We start from the raw sequence: 9,101 nt of genomic DNA, 5'->3' as shown, positions 1-9,101 counted from the left end.
CTGGGGATCGAACCCAGATCAGCTACTACACAGTAGTACAGGTTAGGGTACAAGGTAAATGCCCTCCCTGCTGTGCTATCGTTCCATTCTCTGGCAGGATGAAAAAAACTATTGAAATATCTTCTAAATGAGGACCTTATACAATGTTGATGAAACTGTGAGCCCAATTCCCAAAATATGTCCCTACTCTTAACATTAATTCATTTAAAAAAGATAATACAATTCAAATTCAACACAATCCAACAAATGTGAGTAGAAGAACAAAATAGACTTGCTAGTATTCCAGGTGAATTTGGGATTTTTGGAGAATCCTGATTAAAAAAAAATCCCTATCAATTGTTTCCAAAAAGATAAATGCTCAATTATGTACGACAAACAGAAAAGCTATCTACTACTTACCAAGAACTGGAGTGTTTGTATTAGCATTAAGAAATGAAGAATGTTGGGGCTGGAGCGATAGCACAGCGGGTAGGGCGTTTGCCTTGCACACGGCCAACCCAGGTTTGATTCCCAGCATCCCATATGGTCCCCCGAGCATGGCCAGGAGAAATTCCTGAGTGCAGAGCCAGGAGTAATCCCTGTGCATCGCCGGGTGTGACGCGCCCCCCCCCCAAAAAAAAAAAAAAAGAAATGAAGAATGTGGCTTTTGGGCAAAGGAATGGCTGTGTCAGTTGCAAGAGGGCATTTTCTATCTATGACTCAGAAGGGAAATCTGTGGTACCTGGCCAGTCCCTAAGATAGAGTCTCTAGGGTTCCATATTTAGGGAGGAGAATGTTTGAGCTAGTGCCCACTGCCACACATGAGAGCATCCAAAGCATCCAGAGGGATCTGAGTAACTATACCTCACCCAAAGGCCACTTGTTAAACTGTAACAGACATGCCACCTGTCCCTTCAGAGGCCAATAAATGATCTTTGAACAGAGTTGAAGTTAAACAGTAAACTTATGCTTCTGCATTGTTGTAGCTAAAACACTTATAACAACTGGTTTGATATAGGTGTGTAGCTAATGTTTGCTTCTGAGATTGGCCCAGTGTTTACATTTCAAATGAAGAACACGTTTGTTATGAAGAAGTTTTTCCATATGGTCTGATAACTTTTGAAGCAGCTCTTAAAATGATAACACTCTATCATCAGTGAAACGGTTTGTGCTGTAGCTTCCTGTTCAACTCTATAACCCGAGTTTATTGTGCTTTGCAGTGAAACAGGACTAGTTCAAAACACAAGCTATTTTAAGAATTATATTATAGTGCTTAGTCTTAAAATACTTTTTTGCTTTGTTTTCATAGTGAAACATTCCATGCTCTATTTTAATAAGCACATCATGATAAGCACATTGCCACATCCAAGTACCATACTAATAAGTTCTTTACATGCTTAGAATTTGAAACCTTATAACCCTATGACTTTATTCCAAAACAGAGGCTTGGTTAGGGTACATAATGTCCCAAATTTCTTACTACTTACAATGCGTAGATCTAAATCTTTGAAATGACTGTTTATAGTCATGGTCAGTATGCATCCTTTCTCTTGTCCTTTGCTAGATCTCCAATCAAGTCTCCTAAAACATTTTTTTAAATCATCTTACCAATCATCTTTTTTTAAAATCATCTTACCAATCATCTTTTTTTAAAATAATTTTTAAAAAATCATCTTACCTCTGCCTGCTTCCACCAATCTCCAGAGACACAGGGATCACACCCATAAGCCACTTTCTTCCGGCACCAGATAATCTCCTCATCGGCCACTGTCCAGAACTCATGCTGCTTCTCCTGGAAGGGAGCATAAAATGAGGCCCCCGTAACCATGTCGCTGGACTCACTCCAGGCAGTTTACACTTGGGGCGCCCCAGAGGCGGGGGCAGGTGAGAGCCCTCCCCGACCCAAGGAACCCAGCCCCAGCAGCCAACCTCCACCACCCAACCGCTGACATGCTCCAAGCCGCTTTTCACATGCTTGGGCCGAGCCTCATGCATGAATGGACATATTCCTGGATCATCATAGAGAGAAATTTATATTATGCCTCTTGGAGAACCCGGCAAACTACCAAGAGTATCCTGCCTGCATGGCAGAGCCTGGCAAGCTCCCTGTGGTGTATTAGGTATGCCAAAAACAGTAACAATAACAGGTCTCATTCTCCTGATCCTGGAAGAGCCTCAAATCGTTGAGAAAGATGAATAAGGAGAAGCTGCTAAAATCTCAGTGCTGGAATGAATGGAGATGTTACTGGCACCTGCTCGAGTAAATCGATGAACAACAAGATGACAGAGATACAGTGATTATTTTTCACTAAAATAGGATTCTTGAGAGGACAAATGCATATAAAATCCTTGGTCAATAAGATATTTTCCTAAAAAAGTAGCATAAAATAATATTTTTCAAAAAAATTATTAAGTGCTGGGCAGATAGCTTAAGTAGGAGAGAACATGCCTAGCATATGCCAGGAAAAGTGGGGTGAGGTAGAAATGCAGAACTGCAGATCACCAGGCTCCCACAGCTGGGTCCAGCATCTCTGGAGCAGTGCCAGGCACCCCAAACACTGCTGGAGGTAAGTCCTATTCAAAAGAGTCACATAAAAAATTATTGAGAATGTGGGGAAATGTCAGATCAGTGACGTGATTGGTGTTTCCTTTAAACATTTCTTCTGCATTTCTGGCTCACCCAGCTTTTCCTCTTGTACATCCTTTTCATTGTTAGAAAAAGGTAATCGACGAAAACGAAAGAATTCTGGAAAGTGCACGTTGAAATCTGTTTCCTACAGTCTGCAGCTTATATGCATGCAGTATGCATATAGTATGCAGTTCTAAAATTTGTTTTCCTGTTGTCTTGTTAATTTGTTGCTTAAAATGAATATAAATTGAAAAGGATAAAAATCAGAAGGGTAAAATTTAACAGAGAAGTTTGATTGGATTGATGTTCATAAAGTACTTTAATAACTGAATGTACATTCTTAAACTCAACACAAGATAAAGACAAACATATTTTGGACCATAAAAACACTTGAATAACCTTAAAAGCATAGAAATTACCCTAAGTATGTTATTCTCACAAACCATGGTGAATTAAACTAGAAATAAATTACAGAGATATAGATGGAAAAGAACTCCAAATATTTGGAAATTAAACAACATACCTATAAATAACCCCTGGGCCAAAGAAGTAGTAGCAAGAGAAATTTTAAGTTACTTTATTTTTAAAGAAAAAATTAAAGTACAATTTGAAAAAATTATGAGACAAAAAATTCATTCTGCTTAAGAAGGAAATAGAGATTTAAATTCATTACATTCACATGCTAGAAAAAAAAATCTAACATCAATAGCCAAAGTTTTCACCTTAAAAGAACTAGTAAACAGATTAAAACAGAATTAGAAAAAATTCAATTTTATATATAATACAGTCAAAGAAATACAAATAACAGTTTTCTCACAATCTAAATGGAACCTTTGAATTTCTGAAGTATACTAGGCTCTAACAAGTGCAATGAAACAGACACTAAATATTAGTGGGCCGGGGATATGTTTCAGTAATAGAGCACCCACCTTATGTATGTGGGTCCTATTCCTAGCACCACACACAAAAAAGGTTATTTGCGAAAGGAAATTTGGCAATATGGCCTTAAATGTACCTTTGTTTGACCTGATATTTCCATTTTAGTGGTTATAAAGATATAATGTCAGGTTTAAAAATAGAAACTTTATAGAGATAACTATTAAGTATTATTATTATTATTATTACTATTATTAAATTACCGTGAGATTCAATTACAAAGTTATTTGTGATTGGGTTTCCTATACAATGGTCCAACATCCATCCATTCACCAGTATATGTTTCACACCAGCATTGTCCCCACCTCCTGTCACACCATCCTCACCATCCCTTCCAGCCTGATCTGTGGCAGACACTTTTCACTTTTCTTCTCTCTCTCTCTTTCTCTATCTATCTATCTATCTATCTATCTATCTATCTATTTATCTATCTATCTATCTATCTATCATCTATCTTTCTCTCTCTTTCCTTTTGGTCACTATGGTTTGCAATGCAGGTATTTAAAGGTAAACAGATACTAAAGGTTAACTTTACCTCCTTTTAGCACTCGGTTCTTGTTCATAGTGATTATTTCCAGTATCATTGTCATAGTGGTATCTTCTCTGTCCTAAATGCTTTCCCTTCCTCCCCACTTGTGGCAAGCTTCTAACCATGGACCAGACTTCCTGACCCTTGTTTCCACTGTCCTAGGGTATTAGTCTCATACTGTAAGATTAATACCCAAGGACAGTAGAAATGAGCTCAGTGAGCGCAATCAGCCTATGCCTGTCCCTCTCCCTCTGACTCACATCACTTAGAATAATACTCTCGATGTCCAGCCATTTATAAGCAAATTTCATGCTGTAATAAATAAATGTGGCAGCAAGTAGTACAAGGTATACCTATCCACTGAAAGAGCAAATGGTCATGAAAACTATTATTTTGAGAGAATTTATATTAATTTGAGAATAAGAAAATGTGAAAAAGTATGGCTAGAAATAGAAAAAAAATGCCAAAATGAAAACTGGTTTATTGAGACAGGACACGTATGCTCCCTGCTGTCTTTCTGTACATCCCTAAGATTCACAATGGACATAATATTTTACATACTGGGCTTGGGAGTCCAGTGGTTTGGGCTATGACTTTTGAATCTCATTTCATTTGCAAATGAGAATGAAATCACAGGCCTCTTCCTAGGGTGACAGTGTGAGGAAAGAGGTGGTAACACATATACAGTGTTTCACACAGGGCTTGGTGTATAATAAGTCCCAAATCACAATGAAACTTATCAAGAATAAGCACTTCAGGACCGGGAAATGGCTCAAAGCATGCACAGGGACCCAGAATCAATCACCAACTCTCATGACCGCCCGAGTATCACTGGGTCTAGCACTCATGACTTCTAAGATTGTTGGAGAGATCTTCCTGTCTCCAAAATAGAGAATAAGCACATTAAGACAGCTTCATTTAGATTCACATCTTGATAGAAGTTATTGCTACATAAAATGCTATACTTGCTAAAGTTATATTTCCTCGTTGTTATTTCTTTTGAAAGCATCTCAAGACATTCATCTACTGATTACAGGATGTTCTGAGTTTATAACGGGGCAATTAAATTCCTTTGTATACCAAAGAAAATGTATACACAAAGAAACCATCAACATATTTGACTCTCCTTGTGTATTTAAAAGTACTGTGCCCAGACTGTGCTAGTAAAACTGAGAAAAGAATTCAGAGCTATTTATCACCTTGTCGGTAGGATTTGAATTATTTTTCCAGATTAAAAGAAAATAATCTGTACCTCCTTTGCCCATTTGGATGGAAGGGTGACCAGATATTCTAAGAGCTCTATAGAGCAAATAAACTGTTGGGTCATTTGAAGACTGAAATCTCCTGGGGCGCAGGGTTCTTTTCACTGTATCAATCACTATCATCCTGTTGTTCATCGATTTGCTCAAGAGGGTGCCAGTAATATCTCCATTCATCCCTGTTGCATGCTAGCATAGCCCGATGGCGTACTGGGGGCTTTTTCAGGATCAGAGGAATGTTACTGTTTTTGGCATATTGAGTACACCATGGGTAGATTGACAGGCTCTGCCATGTGGGTGGGATATTCTCGGTAGCTTGCCGGGCTCTCCGAGAGGGATGGAGACTTTTGGGATGGCCTCTAATCTCTTTTACAGGTGTTCCCAGTCTACCGAATGTAAGCTTTTGGTAGACTGGCATGTTGTAACGATCTGCACACTGACAAACACACACCTGCTTTCGTCACTGGGCGGCACCTGGGACATCTGCAGCCTCAGGTTGATCTCCTTGAGGTTGATGGAGTGTGCCCAGAGATTGCTGAGCACTGGCAGAGCAGGACTTTTAATTATAAAAATAATAATAAAATATTTAAGGTATTAATATAGGTCTACATGTCTTCACTACTTAAAAAACAGAATTCTGTTCATAATATGAATATCATATATTCTAATAATTCACTTCAGAAGATATCTTCTTCTCTATTTGTGATCATATTTGAATTCTTTTGCAGGTTGGAGAGATAGGACGGTGGATATAAGGCACTTGCCCTGCATATGGGTGACTCAGGTTCAATCCCCAGTACCACACATTGTCCCCAGAGTTATCCCTGAGCTGAGCATAGAGCCAAGAGTAACCCCCTGAACACAGCGATGTATAACCCAGTGATGTATGACCCATAAATTCAACCAAACAAAATAAATTTGTATTCTTCAAATATTCCTGAAGAAATAGAAAGAAAAGGGAAAGTAATGTATTTTTATAATAAGTAAATCTAGTTAGGCTAGAGAGTCTGTGTGCATGAAAATGTATGAGGACTTTACCAGAGCAACAGATGTTTTGGTGATAATTTTATATTAATTTTATTGCTTTAAAGTTTTAATTCCTCAAATTTAACAGGGAGTATTTCTGTACACAGAATTTATAAGAAAAGATAATTAAACAAGCATTAAGGAGCATGTGAGATGCTATTTTGAATTTTGTGGCAACATAAATGAACTTATTTTTATTATAATCTTGACTGACTTGCCTTCCAACTTATTTTGAAACTCATTTATGAGTTTTTCAAACTGTGTCAATGCCCTAAAGTCTTGATCTTGAGCTCTGAGAATGATGATGTGATTAGCAATTGGGTAATCAGGTTCTCTGGTGATCCAGGTAGCTGAATTTTTCCTTTTCATGAGGTCCTCTATGAACACAGCGGTTAATGCAAATTATGTTGTAAATTTGTTCTCTAAGTTGCATTGTAATCCTGTAGGACTTGAAATAAAATTCTCCAAAAAGATGCTAGTGCTTGAACTTGAAAAATAAGTTTAGGATTAGAAAACATGCAACAAAATTAAGTGGTAAAATAAACTAAAGACCCTCTGGGTTAATTTACAGCTCAAATATGTTATTCTATATTATTTATCTTGAAATCTCACCTAAGTCAGGTTTTTTTTTAGCCAATTGTGACTATAGTGCATGTTAAAAAATTGTTTCCTAAAATTTGGATGATAGTGTCTTTGATTTTAAGCTAAACAGCTATAACGCTCCAGTAGAAACTTTGTGTCCTTAAATTCAATCACAACTTGGTCACTAAATCTAACTATAAAAATGAATAACAATAATGCTTAGAACTCTCCATAGACAGCAGTCCAAATAGTCTCCAAGATCTTTCCCTATGCTAATGCCATCGAATAATGTGAGATTTGAAATACATTTTTCTAGAAAGGAGAACTATGAAATAGGTGGTTTCATCAATGATAACTGACCTTTATAATTCATATCTCCTGAAGATTATTGTTTCTGTTTGTTTCCATTCTAACTTCACGTAAATTATTTCTAAACTTATACCTAAAGACATGACTGCTCTGTGCTGAGTTCTTAAAACCAGACTCATTGTGTTATGGGGGTGGCAGGGGGGCTCCTTTTCTCTAAATCATCCTGCTAAAAATGAAATCAGTTCAATCTTATTGACCTGCCCCCTAAACCCATTAAATTTTCTGTCTCTTCTGTTCCTGAAAAAAAATATTCTTTCTTTTTTCGCCTAACCAGAGTCCTAATCATTCTTCTTCCCATCTTCTGCCTATCCCATGGTCAAACAGTTGTGAAGTCCTGGCTGTCCTTGTTCTGTACTCAGTACCTCTTTCCTCACATTGTATCACCTTGGTCTAGATCTGGATCTGCTCATACAGCAGTCCTGAGCCCTCTTTGAGGTTCTCTTTTACCTTATCTAGTACATGTCATTTCTAGATAAGGACAGTTGTACTCTGGTGCATTCCTAGCACAAATCAGTCTGACTCACTAATGCTTTCAACTATTTGACCATAATTTGTTTTTCCTCTCAGTCCCCCATTGATCCTCATAAAGCGGGTAGGGCGTTTGCCTTGTACGTGGCCGACCCAGATTCAATTCCTCTGCCCCTCTCGAAGAGCCTGGCAAGCTACCGAGAGTATCTCGCCCACACGGCAGAGCCTGGCAAGCTACCTGTGGAGTATTTGATATGCCAAAAACAGTAACAACAAGTCTCACAGTGGAAACGTTACTGGTGCCTGTTCGAAAGCATCACCTCGACAGACTCTACTCATTTTCCTAGAGCTATTTTGTACCTTCACACTTGGGCAGCTATGTGACCATTGTCCCAGCCACTATATTCATCAAAAATGGGCCACTCACAAGGCCCCACTTAAGCTCACATCTTCTATGTGTCTCTTCCAACCTCCTGATTCCACAATGCTCCACCTGCCACACATAGCCCACCTCATTTGCCATTCTTTGAGTACTATTTTCTAAAATTATATTATGCTTACATTGCTATATTTTAAAATAAAATATAGTTATAGCAGGCATAATTATCATTGGAATTTGGGAAGGCAGAGGGGAAATTCTACTATTTTGGTATATTTCTGACTCCTATTTCCTATGTACATTTTCAATAGATTTTTATCAAAGCATATATTCAGTTTTGTTTCATGTTTTTCTTTTCTCACTCAATCACATGAGGAAGAAAAATTCTGAGGATCATTCAGGGGGTGCCATTGGAGAATAAATTGGAAAAGGAGAGAATAGGATGTCATAGCAGTTGTTGCCTAAGATAAATTTCTGAGAGTAATCCACTAGAAAAGAATAGCCACAGGGTAACTGTGTGCAGAAAACAGAAGCAAGACTCACTGCCGTCCCTCAGAGAGACTGCAGAGTGCCCCACGGTGGGAGCTGAAGGCCCTGTGAGGTTTGGGAGCCTAGCCAAACAGCATGAGTTCATTCATCATTGATAGAGAGCCAGGGGACATAGTAAGAGGTGCATTGGGGAAACTGCTAAATTCTGATATGTTTTAACCTCCTTTTCTTTCTCATAGGAGTTTGTTTTGTTAACAATGGCAATGTGCCCAGTTGAAATACTCACCTCCCCAGGCTTCCTTGTGGTCTGCAGAGACCACATAGCCCCGATCTGGACAATTAGATAAGCAGATAGGCGAGGTTACTGAGAACATTTTTGAAAACTCAGCTTCTATGTCTATTTTCCTTCTTTTTTTTCACGTTTGTTGCCTAGAATGGACTTACACAAGTCCTCGG

This window comes from Sorex araneus, chromosome 10 (genome assembly GCF_027595985.1).
Source record: "Sorex araneus isolate mSorAra2 chromosome 10, mSorAra2.pri, whole genome shotgun sequence".
Classification (NCBI taxonomy): domain Eukaryota; kingdom Metazoa; phylum Chordata; class Mammalia; order Eulipotyphla; family Soricidae; genus Sorex; species Sorex araneus.
The sequence above is the reverse complement of the archived record's forward strand: the minus strand, read 5'-3'. Positions refer to the sequence as shown.